This window comes from Mauremys reevesii, linkage group 5 (genome assembly GCF_016161935.1).
Source record: "Mauremys reevesii isolate NIE-2019 linkage group 5, ASM1616193v1, whole genome shotgun sequence".
Lineage (NCBI taxonomy): Eukaryota > Metazoa > Chordata > Testudines > Geoemydidae > Mauremys > Mauremys reevesii.
In genome coordinates this window covers 86,037,354-86,060,955 of record NC_052627.1, presented here as the reverse complement: position 1 = coordinate 86,060,955, position 23,602 = coordinate 86,037,354, and the positions used below count along the sequence as shown (strand labels likewise).

The 23,602-nt window shown below is 39.6% G+C and overlaps 1 protein-coding gene and 1 long non-coding RNA gene across 16 annotated transcripts in view; one reads left to right on the top strand and one right to left on the bottom strand.

Annotated features, from left to right (window-relative positions):
- Positions 1–23,602, bottom strand: part of SGCZ (sarcoglycan zeta) — a 491,213-nt gene that overhangs the window by 270,496 nt on the left and 197,115 nt on the right. The window lies entirely within an intron of this gene.
- Positions 22,419–23,602, top strand: part of LOC120407018 — a 90,523-nt gene continuing 89,339 nt past the window's right edge. For 8 of the 11 annotated variants that reach the window (XR_005599741.1, XR_005599743.1, XR_005599742.1 and 5 more), the window contains exons 1-2: positions 22,422–22,557; positions 23,221–23,299. This is a non-coding gene — a long non-coding RNA (uncharacterized LOC120407018). Of the gene's footprint in view, positions 22,558–23,220; positions 23,300–23,602 lie in introns of all 11 variants that reach the window. The other 3 variants (XR_005599747.1, XR_005599746.1, XR_005599745.1) reach the window with 1 other exon arrangement.

Here is a 23,602-nt window from a genome sequence, read left to right as displayed (position 1 = left end):
CGAAGCAGGACTTGCAGAGTAATAGGCCAGATTTACACCAGGTGAAATACAATAGACCAGCTATTTGTGATAAGACTCACATTGGAGAACTATTGCAGAATACAACTGAACCTGCTACAACAACTTTAGACTTCAAACTGCCTTTTGATAACATTTTGGCAGAAAAAGTTAAGGCACGTTTTCAGAATGCATCATCCCTGAGAAATTGATCAAACTGATAGAAAACAGAGAGCAACTTGATGGGTGCAGCCTGGTAAATAAGAAGGAACTGACAGAATGGTTCAGGACAACCATAGGGGAGAGACACAAAGATTCACACTATTGCCAGATTTGTTCAACTTGGTATCGGAAGGTGCTACAATTGTTACTGCAAGCAATGAAATAGGAGGAGGCATGTTATATGAGAAAACAGTGAAAACTTTGATTTGCAGACAATATTGACCTCATAGCATTGTACAAGGAGGATTTACAGAGAACAACTGACAAGATAGACCAGGAAAACAGAAAATTAACATTAAAGATGAGCAGAGCAGAGCAGAGCAGAGCACACACACACACACATGCACACACACACAGCTGGAAGCCAAGAGGACAAGGTAAAGATCAAAGTCAAAGACAAAGGCTGCAAATATGTAAAGCATAATCCCACCAATGGCACTCCAGAGAAAATTATTCTTAGTGGATTTAATCTGTTTTACAGATGCTGGAAACACAGAGACAGGCAAAAGAGAATTTAAAGAGAAAACAACTTAATTTAATCTCAAGTAGATGCATTTAATCTACTTTAATCTCAAGTAGATGCATTTTTGTAACTTCCAAAATTCTAATATGAATTTCAAATTAGTGTTATATGAACTGAGGCCCTGATCCTGCCTTGTGAGCAGTGTGGGATTATGGAGATCAAAGCAGTTCTATGAGGGTTCAGCAGTCTGTGTGGATCATAATACTGGATCAGGGCCCAAAGCAGTTTAGGATAAGAGAAATAATTTGTTCCAGCCTGATTTCTAGACTTAAAAACATAAGAACAGCCATACCGGGTCTGACAAAAGGTCCATCAAGCCCAGTATTCTGTCCTCCAACAGTGGCCAATGGAAGGTGCCCCAAAGGGAATGAATAGACAGGTTATCATCAAGTGACCCATACCCTGTCACTGAATCCCTGCTTCTGGCAAACAAAGGCTAGGGACACCATTCCTGCCCATCCTGGCTAATAGCTATTGATCACCCTATCTTCCATGAATCTATCTAGCTCCCTTTTGAAGCCCATTATAGTATTGGACTTCACAACACCCTTTGGCAAGGAGTTCCAGAAGTTGACAGTGCATCGCATGAAAAAAATACCGTGTGTTTGTTTTAAACCTGCTACCTATTAATTTCATTTGGTGGCCCCTTGGTTCTTGTATTATGAGAAGGCACAAAACACTTCCTTATTTACTTTCTCTATACCACTCATGATTTTATAGACCTCTATCATATTCCCCCCCTTAGCTGCCTCTTTTCCAAGCTGAAAAGTCCCAGTCTTATTAATCTTCTCTCATATGGAAGCTGTTCTTACCCGTAATCATTTTTGTTGCCCTTTTCCAATTCCAATACAACTTCTTTGAGAATGGGGTGACCACATCTGCATGCAGTATTCAAGGTGTGGGCATACAGTGAATTTATATAGAGGCAATATAATATTTAATATAATATCCCTTTCTTGATGATTCCCAACATTCTGTTCACTTTCTTGACTACCGCTGCACATTGAGTGGATGATTTCAGAGAACTATCCACAATTACACCAAGATCTCTTTCTTGAGAGGTAACAGCTAATTTAGACCTCATCATTGTATATGTATAGTTAGGATGATGTTTTCCAATGTGCATTACTTTGCATTTATCAACATTGAATTTCATATGCCATGTTGTTGCCCAGTCACCCAGTTTTGCAAGATCCTTTTGAAGCCCTTCGCAGTCTGCCTGGGACTTAACTATCTTGAGTAGTTGTGTATCATCTGCAAATTTTGCCACCTCACTGTTTACCCCTTTTTCCAGATCATTGATGAATATGTTAAATAGGACTGGGCCCAGTATGGATCCCTGGGGGACTCCACTATTTACCTCTCTCCATTCTGGAAAGTGACCATTTATTCCTGCCCTTTGTTTCCCATGAATTGAACAAGTATTGAAGAAAAGTTATTCCACAAATATTCCTTCATTATTTTAAATAAATATAATAGCCTTTGTACCCTCAGTGTGTTCTTTCAGTGATTAATACTGCAAGACAATTACCTCTTATGAACAAGTCCTGTAGAATTTAATTAGGATGAAACACCATTAGGACTCTAGAAATTTATTAGGGTTCTACATAATTTAATATAATTATATTCTTTATATATTTTATTTTTGAACCACTCTGTAGAAGTGTAGAAGGAATATAATTCCCTGTTACATATAAAAGTTAGTTTCTTTTTAATTAAATTCTACAAGACAGGAATTCTCAAACTCTTATAGTGTGGCTCACATATAAAATAGATGTTCTTCTGGAGAACCTCATCTCTCATTTGTGCTTGCATGAATCATGTCCCTTTCTACTCTAAAGTCCATCACATGCTTATGATAACTATAACAATCAGCCAGGTATCAGAAATGTACCATGTGACATAGGTATCCAATTAAAATTAACAGCAATTGAATTTCAAATATTAATATTTTCAATCAACAGCTCATGAAGTATCCACAGACCAAGATTATTTTTAGAAATGTTTTCCAGTTGCTTATATTGGAATCTTGCTTGTTCATGGGTTTATTTATATACAGAGAAACAAACCAACAAAGACCACTTTAGCTAAGGATTTTGACATTTCTGTTTTCTATATCCCAAAATTCAGTCAGAGGAAGAACATAGATGGATTTTGGGCAGGTACACTAAGTCTTTCTTAATGTTTACAAATGTGCTGAATATTTCAAATACTGAATTTTGGAATCAATCACAGGTGAAACAAAATTAATCTGGCTGGTACAGCCGGAAAAAATCTTATGCCTTATTGTCTGTGTATTAAAATGAGACTATATTGGGATAGCTCATTGGTTTGAGCATTGGCCTGTTTAAACCCAGGCTTGTGAGTTCAATCCTTGAGGGGGCCATTCAGGGATCAGGGGGAAGAAGAGAAAAAAACAAAAAACCCACACCTGTCAGTGACAGTACTTGGCCCTGCTAGTGAAGGCAAGGGACTGGACTGGATGACCTCCAAGGTCCTTTACAGCTCTATGAGATAGCAATATAATAATATATGGAGATGTACCTATGGCAAAGGTGTTAATGAAACACATGTTGTCTGGTGGATGACTTACATGACAGAAGCTAGAGCTGGTCGGAACATTTTTGCTTAAATTAATTTTTAGCAAAATATGTTGTTTCATTGAAGCTGAAGAGTTTTGCAGAGACACATCAATTTCCACAAAACTCTCATTGGGAAGTGTAGAGATATGTTTATGAAAGATTGTGATTTGGAAATGCTCCCTCATCAGGGACTGCATTGTGAGTGTGGGAATTTGGAGATGTGCCCTGGAGGCACATGGCTCTGTGAAGCAGTTTACCAGAGATGCTCTTTGGTTTGTTTTATTAAAGTTTTATTCTTTTCTCATTATTTAATGAACCCCAATATCATTACAGGAAGGTTTTTGGGCTGGGGTATGGAGAAGAAAGAGAAATACATTTGTGCATGCACACACAAGAGTGGGAAACCCAGGTTCAAGTCCCTGCTCAATCTGATGTGAAGGAATGGGAGTTAAACAGCTTTTTTTTTTTTTTTTTTTGAATTAGGCACAGCAGAGACTTGAATCTACATCTGTCACATTCCAACCCAGGGCCTTTGCATGCAAGCTACAGGGGAAAACATGATGGATACACATTTGCAAAAAAACTTGAAAGGTTTTGTTTTAATTCCAAATGAGAGAGAAAAAACACTTTGAAACCTTGAAAGCTGCCACAAAATGAAATTGCGCTCTAATTGCAGCTCTAAGTGTAATATAAAAATCAATGGTTGTAAACTATTTAGAAAGGATTGAGTGGGAAACAGAGGAGCGAGGAGTGGCATTCTATGTCAAAAATGGCATGGCTTGTTTCCAAGTCACTGACAACTTGGAAGCAAATGATCTTGAATACTTATGGATCATGTTCTAAACAGATAAAACAGAAGATGGGGTACAAGTTGATGTCTGCTATAGACCACCAAATCACACTAGAAAACAATGACTGGCTCTTTAAGCACCTTTCTATAATGCATAGATCTGTCCAAGAGGAGGTACGGCAAGTGCTGAATTAGGGGGGCTGTGTTGGTGAGTATCTGAGTGTCTGTTGCGGGGATAGTGTGTCAGTTTGACAGAATGCTTGATTGTTTGAAAAGTGTGAATTGGGAGTGCTTTGTTCCAGGTGGGCCTGATTGTTATAAAAAGGCAGCCAGTTACAAGCCAGCTGAGCAGTGAACAGAAGGAGTTTGACTGGGAGTTGACCTGGGGAGAACCCACTGTGGCATTCACCTTGCAGGCTTAGGCTTCTCTGAGTAGTTACTGCAAAAGCTGAGGAAGCTCTTAGAAGGAAAGCAATATGGATGGTGAGCAATCAGCTGTTATGACCTGCACAGGATGTGCCATGCTTGTCTTTCTTCCACAGGACAGAAGCTACTTTGTCTGTACAAAGTGAAAGCTGGTCTCCATATTGGAAAAGAAGGTTCAAGGACTGGAGAAACAAGTAGCAACCAAGAGCTAGGATTCACAATGTGATGGAGAGACTGATGAGACTCATCGATCCCTTAGATTGCTACCCCTTCCTGCTTCTCCATGTGAGCACCAATGATACTGCTAAGAATTACCTTGAGCAGATCACTGCAGACTACATGGCTCTGGGAAGAAGGATAAAGGAGTTTGAGGTGCAAGTGGTGTTCTCATCCATCCTCCCTGTGGAAGGAAAAGGCCTCGGTAGAGACCGTTGAATCGTGGAAGTCAACGAATGGCTATGTAGGTGGTGTTGGAGAGAAGGCTTTGGATTCTTTGACCATCAGATGGTGTTCCAAGAAGAAGGATTGCTAGGCAGAGACAGGCTCCACCTAATGAAGAAAGGGAAGAGCATCTTTGCAAGCAGGCTGGCTAACCTAGTGAGGAGGGCTTTAAACTAGGTTCACTGGGGGAAGGAGACCAAAGCCCTGTGGTAAGTGGGATACTAGGTGGAAGCACAAGCAGGAGAGTGCAAGAAGGAAGGACTCCTGTCTCATACTGAGAAAACAGGACAATCAGCAAGAAATGCAAGCAGCCTGGGAAACAAGCAGGGAGAATGGGAAGTCCTGGCACAGTCAAGGAATGATGATGTGGTTGGAATAACAAAGACTTGGTGGGATAAGTCACATGACTGGAGTACTGTGATGGGTGGATATAAACTGTTCAGGAAGGACAGGCAGGGCAGAAAAGGTGGGGGAGTTACACTGTATGTAAGAGCAGTATGATTGCTCAGGGCTCCAGTATGAAACTGCAGAAGAACCTGAGAGAGTCTCTGGATTAAGTTTAGAAGTGTGAGGAACAAAGGTGATGTCATGGTGGGAGTCTGCGATAGATCACCAGACCAGGGGGATGAGGTGGACAAGGCTTTCTTCAGGCAACTAACAGAAGTTTGGACAAATAACCAGGGAGGAGTATAAAAGTATTGCTCAGGCATGCAGGAGTGAAATTAGGAAGGACAAATCACACTTGGAGTTGCAGCTAGCCAGAGATGTTAGGAGTAACAAAGAAGGGGTTCTTCAGGCAACAAGAAGAAAGTGAAGGAAAGTGTGGGCTCCTTGCTGAATGAGGGAGGGAACCTAGTGACAGAGGATGTGGAGAAAGCTAGTGTACTCAATGCTTTTTTTGCCTCTGTCTTCACAGACAAGGTCAGCTCCCAGACAGCTGCACTCTGCAGCACAGTATGGGGAGGAGGTGACCAGCTCTCTGTGGAGAAAGAAGTAGTTCGGGACTATTTAGAAAAGCTGGACGAGCACAAGTCCATGGGGCCAGATGCGCTGCATCCGAGGGTGCTAAAGGAGCTGGCAGTTGTGATTGCAGAGCCATTGGTCATTATCTTTGAAAAATCATGGCGATCAGGGGAGGTTCCGGATGACTGGAAAAAAGCTAATGTAGTGCCCATCTTTAAAAAAGGGAAGAAGGAAGATCCAGGGAACTACAGGCCAGTCAGTCTCACCTCAGTCCCTGGAAAAATCATGGAAGAGGTCCTCAAGGAATCAATTCTGAACCACCTAAAGGAGGGGAAAGTGATCAGGAACAGTCAGCATGGATTCACCAAGGGCAAGTCATGCCTGACTAACCTAATTGCCTTCTATGATGAGATAACCGGCTCTGTGGATGAGGGGAAAGCAGTGGATGTGCTATTTCTGGACTTTAGCAAAGCTTTTGATACAGTCTCCCACAGTATTCTTGCCAGCAAGTTAAAGAAGTCTGGGCTGGATGAATGGACGGTAAGGTGGATAGAAAACTGGCTAGATCGTCGGGCTCAACGGGTAGTGATCAATGGTTCATGTCTAGTTGGCAGCCGGTATCAAGTGGAGTGCCCCAAGGGTCGGTGCTGGGGCCGGTTTTGTTCAATATCTTCATTAACGATCTGGAGGATGGTGTGGACTGCACCCTTAGCAAGTTTGCAGATGACACTAAACTGGGAGGATACGCTGGAGGGTAGGGATAGGATACAGAGGGACCTAGACAAATTAGAGGATTGGGCCAAAAGAAATATGATGAAGTTCAACAAGGACAAGTGCAGAGTCCTGCATTTAGGACGGAAGAATCCCATGCACTGCTATAGACTAGGGACCGAATGGCTGGGCAGCAGTTCTGCAGAAAGGGACCTAGGTGTTACAGTGGATGAAAAGCTGAATATGAGTCAACAGTGTGCCCTTGTTGCCAAGAAGGCAAATGGCTAATGGGTTGTATAAGTAGGGGCATTTCCAGCAGATCGAGGGATGTGATCATTCCCCTCTATTCAGCACTGGTGAGGCCTCATTTGGAGTACTGTGTCCAGTTTTGGGCCCCACACTACAAGAAGGATGTGGATAAATTGGAGAGAGTCCAGCGGAGGGCAACAAAAATGATTAGGGGGCTGGAGCACATGACTTACGAGGAGAGGCTGAGGGAACTGAGATAGTTTAGCCTGCAGAAGAGAAGAATGAGGGGGGATTTGATAGCTGCTTTCAACTACCTGAAAGGGGGTTCCAAAGAGGATGGATCTAGACTGTTCTCAGTGGTAGAAGATGACAGAACAAGGAGTAATGGTCTCAAGTTGCAGAGGGGGAGGTTTAGGTTGGACATTAGGAAAAACTTTTTCACTAGTAGGGTGGTGAAGAACTGGAATGGGTTACCTAGGGAGGTGGTGGAATCTCCTTCCTTAGAGGTTTTTAAGGTCAGGCTTGACAAAGCCCTGGCTGGGATGATTTAGTTGGGTTTGGTCCTGCTTTGAGCAGGGGGTTGGACTAGATGACCTCCTGAGGTCCCTTCCAACCCTGAGATTCTATGATTCTAAGTTACTAGATCACAGGCCCTGGATCTCATGGGGGACTTCAATCTCTGTAACTGACTGTTTTCTATAGCCACAGTAGGTCAGATTCTATTATTGGAAACAGAGAAAAACCCTAATAGGTTGAAAACCAACATTTGTAGCAAAATATTTTGCATATGTGTGAAGATGGGGGTTCATATAAATCTTTCTAATATGGTTACTTTTACCACCAGAATTTGTGTGATTAATTTAAACATAATAGGAAGTGAATCCTGTTAATGCCGAGGTTTTTAAATACCAGCAGCTATGGATATTCATTCTAAATAGGTTCTGTACACATCTAAGAATTTTAAACAGCTGAGCTCCATTTGTCTGTGTTTTATTCTATTATGACCCAAAAGTTAAATAAAAAAGGTTTAAGCAGCAGTAGAAAAACAAAATCAATACAAACATAGTTCTTAGGATAATCCACTCATTTTCTTGGAAAAACAAAGGGCTGAGACTTTGTTTCAAACAAGCCTCATAGATAATTGAAATTATTGCACTTTGTTCAGTGTTTTCGCTAAAATTCCCCAACCCCAGTTAAACTGGACAACTGGTAAATGCAAATGAATGACCCTGGCTGACAAAAGTTATACATACACATAAATGTGCCTTGCTTAAAATGTGCGCTGAAATCCTGGGGCGGCTCTAGCTTTTTTGCTGCCCCAAGCACGGCAGGCAGGCTGCCTTCGGTGGCTTGCCTGCGGGAGGTCCCCGGTCCCACAGATTCAGCTGCTTGTCTGCAGGAGGTCCTCCGGTCCCCCGGCTTTGGCATATCCGCGGCCAAATTGCCGCCAAATCCGCGGGACCAGTGGACCTCCTGCAGTGATGCCGCTGAAGGCTGCCTGACTGCTGCCCTTGCAGGGACCAGCAGGGCGCCGCCCGTGGCTTGCCGCTCCAGGCATGCTTTTGCTGCACTGGTGGCTGGAGCCGCCACTGCTGAAAATCACAGCAAACTACTTAATTGCCAGTAGTTGGACACAGGATGGAGAAAGGAAAATGAATTTCACATTCAGCTGTTACCTATGTTCCTGTCTGACTGAAAAGTTGCTTGATCCCTTTTTGCTGGACTATAAAAGTTCTGCTGATGAAGCCTGTCTAAATGGCTAAAATTCAGAAAACAATATATTGCCAATATGCTACAAAGAAATGCTGAATTTCTTTCAAGTCAGAACAGCAAGTGTGTACTGTGTTAAAGAAGAAACAAAGTTGAAAATGGAAGTCATTCTTGTGTTTGGTGAAGTGTTTCTTTTCTGGGATTTAAAATGCAGTACAGAGAAGTCTGATTAATTGTGCTCTTGAAGTAGAGATAGAAATACAGTAGACTGGACTTTGTTTTCCTCTCTCAATATTTAATTTAACTGTTACTTTTCTTTTTTGTGTGACTCAGTCTGTCTAGGGGTATTTGGTGATCAGTGCATTGTGTAGTATCTACAATATTGGTATGTAGAGTTTATTCTAATGATCAATAAAGGAATGGGTGTTGATCTGTATGAATGGAACCTAGCATAAATGCATGGCTTTATTAGCAACTCTTTGGGAATGCTTCATAATGTAAAACAATTGTACTGGTTTTCTGTTGCCAAGTCACATTAATGTTACTTAAGTATCTGCAGAACAGTTACTTCCAGCACTAGAACATTTGCTTTCTCGGATCCCAAATATATGATCTAATTGAGGACTATCTTCAGTTTTTCTTGGGAAAAACAAATACGCATGATATTTGGTATACAGTAGAAGCCTTTGTGTGTTGACTGGCTGAAATTGTGAAATGCTATAAAGGGATGTGAAGTTGCAAGATGTGAGAAGTACATGACATTATACCACATTATTTACTGAGTGCATTCTCGCAATCTGATACTAGAAGTGTCTCCTTTTTAACATTTAAAAATTAAAAGAAAAAAGTTTAAAAGTGATGGAATTAGGGGGAAAATGAAGCATGAAAAAAGGAGTTCATGAACACACATTCTAAAATACATTGGTGGGTTTCTTTCTTTTTGATTTTTGTAGGACACTATCAAACTTCCTGGCATATTCACACATTTGTCCTTTATCACGGAGTCTGCCTCTGGGATGGACTCTGTGGGTCCAAGAGCTCAGACTCCAGCCTGAGCTTAGAAGTCTACACAGCAAAGAAACAGCCATGCAGCCCAAGCTCCATGAGCCTTAGTAGGCTGGCACAAGCCAGCAAAACGTCTGTTAGTCTATAAGGTGCCACAGGATTCTTTCTTTGCTGCTTTTGCAGAACCAGACTAACACGGCTACCTCTCTGATACAAGCCAGCAGTGGGTTATTCTTTGTTGTGTAGCCATACCTACATAGGAAAGTAGGCTCTGTGCTTTTTTGGTAATTGCATGTCACCAGTGACCAGCATAGACAGGCTCCTCCTCCTTTTCTCTTTTTTGATTAGTCCAGGTAAAAAAGTAGATGTTCTTAGGGTGTAGGGCAGTGGTCGACAACCTGCAGCCCATCAAGGTACTTCACTGACGGGCCACCAGACTGTTTGTTTACATTGATCGTCCTCAGGCATGGCCTCCCACAGCTCCCAGTGGCTGTGGTTCACCGTTACTGGCCAATGGGAGCGGCGGGAAGCTACATTTGTGTCTGTAACCATCCCAGCATTTCATTCAATTGCAGGGAAGGGTGAAAGATGGGGCCACCTTTGGACCACCTGGATTATTTTGCATGGTTCCCCTCTTAAATCTCTCTTATGCTTTCACAAATGCTGCCTGTTCAAAATGGAATATAACTATGGGCACTCATGTACTTAGAAATGCAACCTTGGTAATTCATGTCATGTTGGGAGTTTGTCTCTTAGGGTCTCAATCCTATCTGAAATTTCCATTGAAGTAAGAGGACTATTTAAAAAAAATAGGACAGTTATGCAGTCCTTAAACTAGCACATCCTCAGGGAACTATGGAAAGTTAGTCAATTTCTTGAAGATCTTGAAATATTAGAATAGGAAAAGGCAACTTTTATGCATTTTCTGTTTTCTCCTTTTCATAGTTTCCATGAGTATTACCCAAAATAAGTATGCAAATTGTGCATTATTTCCTCTTGCTTTGAATAAATGCTAAGCAAGACCACCACATAGATAGCTGGGAAATCATGCCATCAATTATATGTGGCAGGAAGCCATTAACATAAAAGTGAGTCATTTCATGAAAACTGTGTCTTAAATAACACTGCCTTAATGTATTAAAGAATATAAAGCAGCTACTCCATATGATTCTGTGTTTTAGGATAATTCTTTAAGTTAGTATTTTATGGCCACTACTATCTCCAAGGACTTATTTACTTTTAAATAGCTATATTTTTACTCTGGTTTTCAGAAGTCTATGAAGCATTTAATGTTTTTCAGTATCAATTTATACAAGCCCTCTCTATTAATTTTCAATAATTTTAAGGAATCTCTAATGGTCTGTATAAGACTAAGATATAATCTTGTGGGAAATGAAAGCTTCTTTTTTCTCCTGTGTTGTGCTGACTCAAGGGACATTTGAGTCAGCACAATACATAGAATGAGGGCCTCAGATAATTTACTGTGAAGTCTAATATTAAACGAACTATTTTTCTATCTTCTTTTAGGATGCACAAATAAAATGAGCTTTCAATAGGCAAACTGTTGGATTAGAGCAAAACAATTTGCCATGTTTATTAATTGAAATGTTTTACAGTTTTTCAGAGAGCTGTTGTCAAAGACAGGATTCACAGGCAAATTGCACTTAAAAGTGAGAAGTTTTTAGCTGATAAATGAAGCTGTAAAAGTTATAATAGGTTCAGAAACAAAGATATTTGTGCTTTGACTTCCTCTGCAGTTAATTATAAAGTAACACTCCAGGGATACATATAAACAAGTCAGCTACTTCTACATAATGAAGACAGAGGCATGAGAAAGATTGCTTCATAATTCAAAGACTTAGGAATTCAGGGCTCCAATTCAGCAGCACTCAGATACTGTCACAATGGGTGCCCTGGAAGTGGGACCTGAAGAACTCAATTTATCTTTGTTAACCTATTATTCTGTTTTCTGAGTTGTCAGAAAGAATTGGGGGGAAATCCGGGCTCCACTGAAGTCCCAGAGCCTGTTCTGTATGGAAGAACAGACAGGATATGGGGAATACTGCAGAGTTTATCTTCCCCTTAGTCCCCAGGTTTTTAATAAGGAAAGAGCAATCATACCCTGTGTTATTAGCCCAGTCTGTTAGGGCAATAAGTGGAATTATTTAAAATGTTATCCTTCTAGAGCAGGTGTCCCCCATTTGAAACAATTTGTAGCAATAAAAGTATGTTTCATATTTTACCACTTCTGCCTCACTTTTTTAAATGTTGTGAAGAGGATAGATAGAAAGAACGATGAGTGAACAAATTGTGGCTGAAAAAAAATGCCTTCCAAGAGGAACCATCCCCATAGGCAGTTTAATAGCCATGGCAATTTCAAATAAAAAAAATGAGCATAGGGGGCTGAATAGAGATCAATGAGAATGCCAGCCCAAATCCAGATGCTGCTGCTGCAAAAAGACAGATTTCCAAGTTCACCATCTGGAGTCTATTACCGCCAAACACATCTTGTCAGTGACCACTGGTATCGTCTGTAAAGCTGGGGCACATTAACTAGGATGCAGAGGACTGCACAACAGTCACTTTTCTAATATCAGAAGGCAAGCCTAACTGAAATTAACCACATGTACCAATTTCATCTGGAGTAGAACTGTCAATAAGAAAACTGCTTTCCATATGCAAAAGCACAGACCTCAATGTTTGGAATAAGCGTCTCCAAAATTCAATAATTTTTAGATGAATTACTGAATACTTTAAAAGTGCTAGCTGCTAGGGGCTCCCCTGTTAAGCTATCAATAGCTATTTTTGGTATTCAAATCACACATCAGATACTGATGCCTGTGTGATTAAAGGTTGCCCTAAATAAAAGAGCAAAGGTAAACTACAGCACTCAATCTGTCATCTGTCGTTCTGTTGCTGTTAGTAGTTCTCATTGCAAAGAGCATGAAAATGAATCAATATATGTAAGTTGTAATCAATCACCAAAAACCACCAAAGTGCAAAATTTCCACATAATAGGCTACTCTATTGGTCCTATTGCTTTAATACCGAGTTCTAAGTCCAGGAATCATACAGAAGTCATATTTATCTTTGCTTTTCAAATATGTTTTTTATCATATTTAAATGCCATAGTCAGGGATGAACAGACTAATAGTAAAGTCTTGTACTGAATTCTGAAAACATTCAGAGACAACAGCCTTCTATTTTAATCTACTTGGAACTTCAGGATACACAGCAAGGGCTTGTTGCAGTGGTTTTAGAGGGAAATAAAGGGAAATGTGATCACTCACATGCCTTAAGCCTAGTTTTTCATTTTATTCTCCTTCAGTGTCACATTGGCATCATCTAAAAGCAGATAGAAAATGGTGCTGTCATGAATATTCACAGGCATGCTGTGTGATTATTCACTGAGACACAATGTGGAAAACAGCATGCAGCTAGCTCCTTGACACATCCACCTCTTAGAGCAGAAGGTACTTGGTAAAGAGTGCTCTTCAGCAGCAAAACCCAGTTATTACTTTTGCAGATTGTAAATTATGGACACAATTATGGTTTTGCCACAAGCTCCCTATAAGGGGCAGTATGTTCCTGCACCGCCTCGGAGTCAGGCTGTGCACTAGAATTTAACAGTCACACTCTGGTACCTGGTTTCTAAATGTGGCCCAGATTGCTTCCTGCAGTGTGCCAGCTAAGCTGCACTGGGTGGAGTGGAAGCCCAGGCTCCTACCACTCCTCACCCCTACTTGCCCACCTGAATGGGAGGGGAAGTAGCACACCTGCAGAAGGTTCTGTCCACCCAGTGTTGCTACCCCCGTGCATGGCAGTGTAAGGTAGTTCACAGCTGAGTACTACTCAAATAACTAGAGACTTCCACAAACAGAACAGGAGTACTTGTGGCACCTTAAAGACTAACAAACACTGTAGCTTTCTGAGGTACCTAAAGTTTGCTAAAACCAGTGTCTTTTTTTTTTTAATTGGAGATATACCTATCTCCTAGAACTGGAAGGGACCTTGAAAGGTCATTGAGTCCAGCCCCCTGCCTTCACTAGCAGGGCCAATTTTTGCCCTAGATCCCTAAGTGGCCCCCTCAAGGATTGAACTCACAATTGTGGGTTTAGCAAGCCAATGCTCAAACCACTGAGCTATCCCTCCCCCCTCTCCAGCATAACTAGTATTAATATTTGCAAATGCCCATGTGACTAGCTCACTTGAATTTTCTTTGTAGTGGATTTGGATTATGATAATGTGTTGAAAAATATACATAATTAAATAATGCTATAATACGCATTAAATGCAATGAGATAAAGAGAACAAGGCATACTAAACATATTTTAATAGCCATTAAAACTTTATTGTTTGATGTTAGAGTATTACTTTTCAGAGTTTTAATATTTCAAGTAACTTTCACTGTATGTGTAGTGGGTTTAAATTATTCCCCAAATTGCATCACTGTTTGATTTTTTTTTTTTAAGATGATTTGTAGAAGTTCACAGCTGTGCTGCATTTTTATATTAAAAACTCTGGAAATGAAAAAGGTAAAACTGGTGCTATCTACAAAACATAAGTTTCTAATATTTCATAATTTAAAGGGATTGTTATGGTCATCTAGTCTGATAACTGGTGTAACCAGAGGTGGTCAGGAATTTTGACAATGTTTTTTTTAAATACTATTTTGTTGAAACCCAACCTTTTTCAGGCATGTCCCAGTTTTGATCAAACTTTCATCAGGAAATGTTTCTCAAGTCCAGGATGGAATTTCTGGTTAAAATGAGAGCATACTGCCCCTTCTCCCCAATCCCAAAATAGCCTCTTTGTTAGGGCACTCACCTGGTTCAAATCCTGGTCTCAGTCAGACTGAGCAGATAGTTTAAATACACACAGTAAATAGAGACCTATTGAAAGTCACCATTCTTGCTAGAATTTGTTTCTAAAATGTATTGACAAACTGGGCACAATCTACCTTCTTTCATATGACCGAAAATGGCTGAAGATCTGTAGCTTGTGTTTGAATCCCAATGAGTGGGTCTGGTATATAGGTATTGAAGCTACTTGGTAATTCATAGAGCTTCCTTGCATTATTTTATGCAATCCCTTAATATAATTTGAGGTGTAGCTTCCAGACATTCTGAGCTCCGTTGTCAAAATCATGATGCTCAGTGTATGGATATCCATCTTGAGATTATTTTGTCCTCCTAAGTAGAGTGGTGGCTTTCAATGACTTAAATGCATGCAGTAGTCAGTTTCACTAAGGATTTAAAATTTTCCTTCATTCTGAAATTTAGGAATGGTTCCTAAAGTAGCTTCCTATGCTCTTGTGGGAGGCCTGCAAATGAGTTAAACCTCCTATCCCAGGATCAGATCAAGTGGTTTTGAAATTAAGTGAATATTTTTCAGAGCTCTACCAATAATTCTGATGTTCCACATACATTAAAATTCCAGTAAGCAAAATCAACGGGTAACCTATGGCATAGTGCACCTGATCACTGTCTAATAGAGATAGGTGATTCTCTAGTGTGTTATACCAGTGAAGTAATTTGACACAGCACACACTTGAAAATGTGAAAAATATTTTCCAAAGTCTGGTCCACACCAGCACTAAAATGGAACTGCATGTGAAAAAACATTCTCAAATCATACAACACTGTTCTCAAAATGAGCTTAGTGCACCCACTACCTACTACTATGTCATCACAGCTACAGCCCTCTACAGATTAACGCGCACAGTTGGAATTTGGTTCTCCATATCAGTTCTAATAATGATTAGATTTGGCATACTGTGCTATCAAATTAAAGCTCATTAAGCTACTTGGTATAGGTTAGCTGTGCTAACAAGGACAGGGGCTTGTTTTTCTTTTGTGTGTCTCTCTACTAATCTTCATTCTTGAAGGAAAAACCCTACACTGTACAAAAGGTTCTAGAATATAAACAATAGCTATTCCCTTATTTTGCAGATACTTTAAAATAAGCACTCTTCATCTTTTCAAATATAAAAAAATGATATAACATTTACCCAAAGAGATTTAGAAGAAATTGACTTTGTTACTTCATGAAGTGATTTTCTTGGTTAATACTACAGAACTCATCACAACTGAGTTGTGTATTGTAAAACAGGGAAATTGATTTTTAATAATAATAAGTTGTATAAGGCTGTCCTCAGCTCACATGTCATCTCACAGGTGTCAAGCATGTATCATGTATCAAGCAGAGAGTAAGTGTGAGAGGAAAACAAAATCTAATAATAATCTGAAAAGCAGAATTGATCCAAAATATTTTTAAAGAATGAGACTGTTTAGGATAAGTCATTAGAAAAAGATAAGTTACGTACCCTACAGTAACTGTGGTTCTATGAGATATTGTAATCAATGTGGATTCTACCATAGTTGAGCACATGCCTCATGAAGATGAGATCTGAGTCTTTTTGAACAACAGTGTCAAGTGGAGCTGTGCATGTCCCCAGAGCTCCTTGCACTCCTATGCAAGGGCACAAAGGCAATTTGAAGCCCATGTTGCTGAGCGCTCAAAGTAGGGATGGAAGCCAGACCATGGGATCTGCACTGAGTAAGGCATGACAAAGAACCAGTTACTGTATGGAAATAACTGTTCTTTCTTCATATGTGGATCCCATTATAGGTGATTGGCAAGCAGTATCCTATGGCGAGAATGAGAAGTTTCAGATGCATTAGTCAAATTATGATTGAAGCACTGCTCTCACAAACTTGGCACCTAATCAAGTTGCTAAGTCAAGGTCATAATGTTTGACAAAGGTCAATGGATTATTCAATGTTCCTGCTTGCAGATCTTAGATATTGGCACATTCCTGAAGTAGGTACAAGAAGTTGCCTATGCTGTCGTAGAGTGAAGTTAATTTGTCATCTGATAAATGGAAGGAAATATATCACATGATCCACTCGGATTTTCTGAGATTTAGGAGGAAGATGTTTAAAGCCGATGTGGGAATCGGAGCTTTTAACTGATAGATAAATATACAAGTTCCTTTTGAGGAACTTGGATATCATTGGATGTGACAAGACCTGGCATGACTAAACCAGAGTGTGACACACTGCTATTGCTCCGATGTGGACCTTAAGAGAGCTAAATGCTAGGCCAACATGTTTCAAGTGAAGCATGTAGTCAAGTCATCATGACTCATGGGCTGGATGCAGTATCTGACTGATTTTGGGATTATATGTCCAGATGAGCTGGAAGATGGAGAAGAGGCTCACTGGACATGTGCAGTAGGTCCGACAGTCAAAATTTCCCCAAACACTAAGGAGCTAGGAGGATTCTTCTGGCCTTGTTCCATCTGATTTTTGGATATCACTAGATCTGACTGCCCTAAAACAAAACAAAACTTTAAAATCTCAGATTTCTCTATTCAGTACCAGGACCAGACAGACTTTTTTTTCCCCCAAAGAGACCAGCCCGCTTCAGAATAGCCAATAACTCAGTGCATAGGTCACTCAGTGATTGTTCTCCCACTATGTTTTTAAAATTGAACAGCTCAGGATTATACAACATGAAGACTGATTTTGTTTATTTTAGCACCAAGAGGAGTAGAGAAAATAATGAGCCCATAGACATGTAATACAGGAAAGCTCCTCCTTAAACAGTAAAACTTACAAGCTTTAAATAAGTGCTGGGTGTGGGTCCCTCAAAAGGTAGGGATCAGTATGGAAGGGATGTGCAAGACCTAGTGGCCCCATCATGTTTCAGGGCATAAGCCAGCTTCTAACATTGGGAGTTAGGAGGAAACTTTTCTTTCCCCATAACTGCTTGCTGTTGGGTTTCTTACATTTTCCTCTGAAACACCTGGTCCTGGCCACTGTCACTGACAAGATACTTGACAAGACGGACCACTTATCTGATCCAGGATGGCATTTCTATTGTTTCTGTTAGCCTGAGGTTCTATAGAAAGTGCATAGTATAGTATTTGTACCTTGTCATTAGCATTATACATGTTAATCAAATCTCCCTCCTTGCTTAAAGAAAAAATATATGTGCACTTCTCAATTCTACTACCAAGCTAATTTTGTAAGAGAACAAATATCTGGCCAATTTCTTTTATGATTGTAAGAAAAATTCCTAATGTATAATTTAAATCTGTTATTCTGTAAATGAGAACTCCAATAATGTATTATGCCCATTACATTTCCTCTTCATGGAGCTCGAACAGGTTCTTGTTTGTTAGCTTCACATACTTATAAGCTGTGAGAGTAGGGACCTTCTAAATAACTTCATTTTCAGTTCCACCAACTTTGCATTATAAAACAATCCTAATCCCCTAATAAACCTTGCTGCCCTCTCTATATATTGTCTAATGTTTTAATATGTTTAACCTTGGAGCCCAGAATTGATGCAGCATGACTGGGGCTGGGTGTTTTGTCGTCTTCAACTGAAAAACGTAGAATACATTTTCAGAATTAGATCAGTATGTTTGTCAAATCTAAAAAAAAAATCGTTCATGATTCAATAAAGTGTGGACATTTTCTGAGTCATCTGTAATTGTGGCATCTGCAAAATCATATTGTGAACCCTAATGGAGCACCCACAAAACATTTGACTTTTGGCAACTTTTAACTAATACAGCCTCCTCCTTCAGAAAGGAATAGCTAACTAGCATCCTCCACAGTAACTGGCCCCAATATTGCTTTAGACAAATACCACGAATCTCTTAACTAAGAGTAAATAGAGGAAGGTTGAAATTAAGAGTTGCTGAGAAGGGAGAAAAGATATTGTTTTGAAGAAGATGAAAAAACTGATAAGACTGATAACTGAGTCTGTTCTAAATTATAGGAGTGGCAAAAGAAAGCTTTTTTAAACAAAAAATATTGGTAAGATTATGGATAAATCTCTATTGAATTCCTTAAAGCAGTATGTAAAGTACATACACTTCATGACCCTCTAGCATAGGTATAAATAGCAGTGTAAAGTACGTACCTTGCAGAGCTCTCTACAGGTCCAAATGGTGCATACACCCCATCTACACTGCTACTTTTAAGCTGTGTAGTATCCCACTGCCTCCCCATGCCAGAGTGTTTCCATGCCCATGGAAACGCTCTGGCAGTGGGGAAAGGCTCCAGTAGGGAGAGACAGCAGGGAAAGGCTCCAGCTGCTTCCCCACTATTTGAGTCTTACCCCTTTTCCCCAATACAGTTAAAGACTCCAGCAGCAGGGAAAGACTCTGCTGGGGGGACCTGCCAGAGTCTTCCCCTGATGCCTCCCTCCTGCCAGACCCTTTCATTGATAGGTGTAGCTACACTGAAGCCTGCTTTTCACTGTGGCATGTGTCTACACATACACTACATGCTGCTACCAGCAGTGTGTAGTGTAGATGTACCTTATATAGAGGGACCAATAGCAAGTTCATTGAAGATGAGTGGAAGGATGGAGTGAAGCTGTGAGTATAATAGAGACAAGGTAATAAGACTATTAGATTCTTCATAAAAACTTAGATACCATGTTGATGTACACAGTATAAGAACCTAGGAGCAAGAGACTGAAGCGACAGGTTAGAAGAGACTGATAGAGCGATTGCTGAGGTTGGGACGAAAGGAAGGCATGATAAACTGGAATTGGGTAAAAGGAAAAGAGTCTAATGGGGAGAAAGTTACGTAACCTCTTAACTATATACTGGCCTTTACTGCCCACCAGACCAGCTCTCAGAGGAAAGTCTACAGGATGGGAAACAGTAGGAGGGTTACCATGTGCAGGTATTATCTGAAGAATGCGAAAGGGAATCTGAGATCTTGGTAGAACCAAGGTTTGTTCCCTCCTGGTCTGTTTTTACTTCATTTCTGCATGAGCCTACATAGTAGAAGCAAATTAACTCCTTAACTAGCTGAACTGTGCCCAAATAAATTTGTTAGTCTCTAAGGCAGGGGTAGGCAACCTATGGCACGGGTGCCGAAGGTGGCACATGAGCTGATTTTCAGTGGCACTCACAGTACCCGGGTCCTAGCCACTGGTCCAGGGGTCTCTGCATTTTAATTTATTTTTAAATGAAGCTTCTTAAACATTTAAGAAACCTTATTTACTTTACATACAACAATAGTTTAGTTATATATTATAGACTTATAGAAAGAGACCTTCTAAAAATGTTAAAATGTATTACCAGCACGCGAAACCTTAAATTAGAGTGAATAAGTGAAGACTCGGCACACCACTTCTGAAAGGTTGCCGACCCCTGCTCTAAGGTGTCACAAGTACTCCTTGTTTTAGCTGAACTGTGTAAAGCAAACATAACAATGAAAGATTTGGCAACCTTGGTACAAACAACTAGAAGGGAATCAGGAGGCAATCCAGGAGATAATCCAAACTGTAAGTAAAGTAATATTGAAATTTTTTAACACAGCTTTAGCCAATCGGTATTTGACCACAGAACAATGTTTGGTCTGACTGACAGATTTGTCCATGAGAATAAAGACTAGACATTATAGAAATTCTCTCTCAGGTCAGTATGTCTTGTATGGAAATAGTTAATGTTTCCTGAGACTGATGTTAAAAATTCCCCACTGAATAGTGTGGCCATGTACAAAAGTTAGATACATCTGACCTTACATTTGTTCCAGCTTTTTTTCTTCTGCTAAATAGAACACTAAAAATGAAATGTCCTGTTAGATTAGAGAGAAATACTGAACCCTCCCAGAGATTCATTTAATGTACACACAGGATTCTTAAGGGGATGTATAAAACAGTGAAATAATGTATGACATAATGGATTACAACATTTAAGAGGATTTCTAATCTTAACTGTACAATATTCAGATCAGATTTTATACATGGGCACATTACTTTCAGCGGGGCACTAGTAAATGAATTGGAAATATCTGAAAATTTGGGGCTCAGTAATACAAGGTTCTGAGTATTCTGGCCTTACTTCAGCATGTACTTCAGATTTTTCCTGAACTGAGGCCTTTATTATTTTTCCCACCAAAACATTTCTCTATCTTCCTTTATTCCACCCTCACGAATGAGTAATTTGTACTTTACCTTAGGATCAAGGCCTCATACAAGGGCTTCTGACCCTAGTCCAGCAAAACACCCAAGCAAATGCTGAATTTTAAGCATGTGAGTATTCCCATTAAAGCTACTTTCAACAAATACAGTCATATGCTTAAAATTAAGCACTTGTATAAAAGGAAGATAGAGAAATGTTTTGGTGGGAAAAATCATTAAGGGCTCTGTTCAGAAAAAATCTGAAGTATGTGCTTATTTCCCAATGAAAGATAATGGGAAAGGAGTGGGGAGGTTTCCTCAAGATGCAGAATGGGAAGATTTTGGAAATCTCAAATATACATAGGATAAGAAAAGTGTTTCCCACCCAATTCTAATTGTGTTATCTTGGCAAGCCCCCAGACTCTGTACTCTCAGTGCCACGTGGTGGACATCAAGAGATGTTTTGAGAGTTAAGTGTAACAGAATATATATGGCATATTATGTTTTATAGCTTTTTACATTGTTACACACTCTTTAATAATCACTAAAGTCAAAGTGTATATTTAGGTTTTTTTAAACACAACATTTGGCTTGAGTTTTAAACAAGTTAACAAAGCTTGTCAAAATTTGTGGGGAGGGGAATCAGAAAGAGCGTTGACATTTTCGGAGTCTTCTCCCTGATTTTTGACTGACTAGAAGGTGGTTGAAAATTTTCAAATGTTAAAAGTTTGACTTCTTGAAAAAAATAAGTTTTCACCTTTTTTGATTAGCTGTATCAATTAGGTAAATAACTGCACGCACAAGTTGTACTAGCAAATAGGGAAACTGCATGAGCAAATGACTAATTATGGACATTTGTGCACCCAGTTACCCATGTTTTGCATGGTAATTGTGTGTATGCATTAACCAAACAGTTTGAACAACTTAACTTGTGGCCTATTCAAATTATTTAATTTTAGAAAGAAAAGCAAAAGAAAAGCAAAATGCAAAGAGGTTGCCAGGATGCTATTAAGCCTTCACACTGCCTGTTTTATTATTCAGTAAAACACAGTCATAGCAATGGTTATAAATAAATGTATTTGGCTCAGTTATAAATTAAAATGTAGATATTTAAAGGAATGGGATTTAATTGTGAAGTGCTAACAATGCACTGTTAAAACAACAGAACATCATTTTAATGTCTACTTACAAATGTTTAATTAAGGTAGAATTCCTTCGAATACACTTTAGCATCCATATCACTATGAAATGAATTCAGTTTGACAGTATCACTGCAAACACCTGATGAATTCATAATAAAGTGTGAACCACAAACTCCCCCAGAATTCTGGTATAGCCTTCTGTCAGTTGATTTTGAAGAAATACACCTGTTTATACAGAGTTTAATATTCAAATAAGATCAGAGCTGATCTTTGTGTAAAATCACTGTATGTGAAGAACATATTAGTGTATGTATGAAATAGTTGCTTGTATTACATGTAGTGATTTTTAAGAGCTGTGTAGTGACTATAAAGGACAGAAAGATAAAAGCAACAAGAATCCTCATACAAAAACTGCAATAAAATGAACCTAAGCTGCTGATTAAGTTTAAAAAAATTGATCACTAAAAAATATGGCACACAGCAAAAATGGATTGAGTTATGCACACATTCTGTGGAAAAGCTTCACTGACATCAAGCTGTGGCAAGCATTCTGCATAGAAATAAAGTTTCAACTAATTATTTCTTGTCTCACTAAAAATATTCTAGAATGTGAAGTCACAAAATGCAGGAGTGTTGTTATAAGCCATGCAATGCATGGTGTTTGTGATGTCACAGAATACCGTATTTATATAGTCTTATCTGTCTTCTTCATAGTATTACTGTTGGAAGCCCATCCATTGCCAGGTATTCTAGCGTGTACCTCAGATCATGAACTTTTCACAACACTGACCATCCTTAAATGTTTGGAAAGCGCATAGCACATATTGGGATCTATAAAAAGAGGACAATCTAAGAAATACCGTGAGTATTTCATATAGTCAAAACATTTTAAAAAAGTTAAGTCAAATTCCATGCTGAATGCTTCCCCACTGCCTGATGAGAACAGTGACTGGAGCAGGATTTAACACAAATATTTGGGCTAAACTCATTTTCAATTTCCTTCTCCAGTTCACTTTTTTTTTTAATGCTTATGTGTAATTTCTCACCACAAGAAATAGGAAACGGTAAAATACCCCCAAGCGCTGTCATGGCAAGCTATTTTTACTGCATCATTTCCAAGAAAATATAGCACTTCCATCTTAGCATGCCACTAATGAAAGAAAAATCTATTCCTCTGGAAGAAAAAATCCATCATTTAATTAACTTAACCATTATAACAGGTCAAGCTATGAACAATCTTTGCCAAATCTTTTCCAAGACCTTTCTGCAAGTTTCCCAGGCCACTTAATTTCACTGGGGCCTTGTGAAACATTCTATGCCCTGGCTTTCCTTTTAGGCAGTAGCCAAAGACCTCTCTTTTTGTTGTGATTGCCTAGAAGGGAGGTCAGGGTAAACCCTTTACTGTCACTTACCAATGACATGGCAGTCTATGTGGATTTAAGTACTCTGTATATTTAACTATGTAAGAAGAGGACTTAAATACAGATTAGATGTTGTATGTATCAAACTAACAAACCCTATAAGTATTTTACAGAAATAGGATGAACAGATTGTGCAAGCTTTCACCACGTAGCTGCAACTGAAAGGCTTGGAGGTGTTGTGGGTAAGTGTTCTGCCTACCCAACTAAAGCGCTAAAAAGTGGTTCTTTTATGAATGAAATTATAATGCCAGTGTAGCAGAGTGGAACCCTGCTCCTGCCCTGAGGGGTTTAAAAGCAGCCTGGCAGGGCTTGAGAGCTGCTGCTCTAGGCTGGGCTGATTGAGGGAGTGGCTGCAGGTGAGGCCATGCCCCAAACTGAACAGGGCCTTATAAGAAGCCCAGGGAAGCTAGAAACGAAGACAGTCTTCCTCTGCCTGAAGAGGAAGAAGGGCCTGGCTGCAGGGGCTATAGGCAAGGTACCTAGGG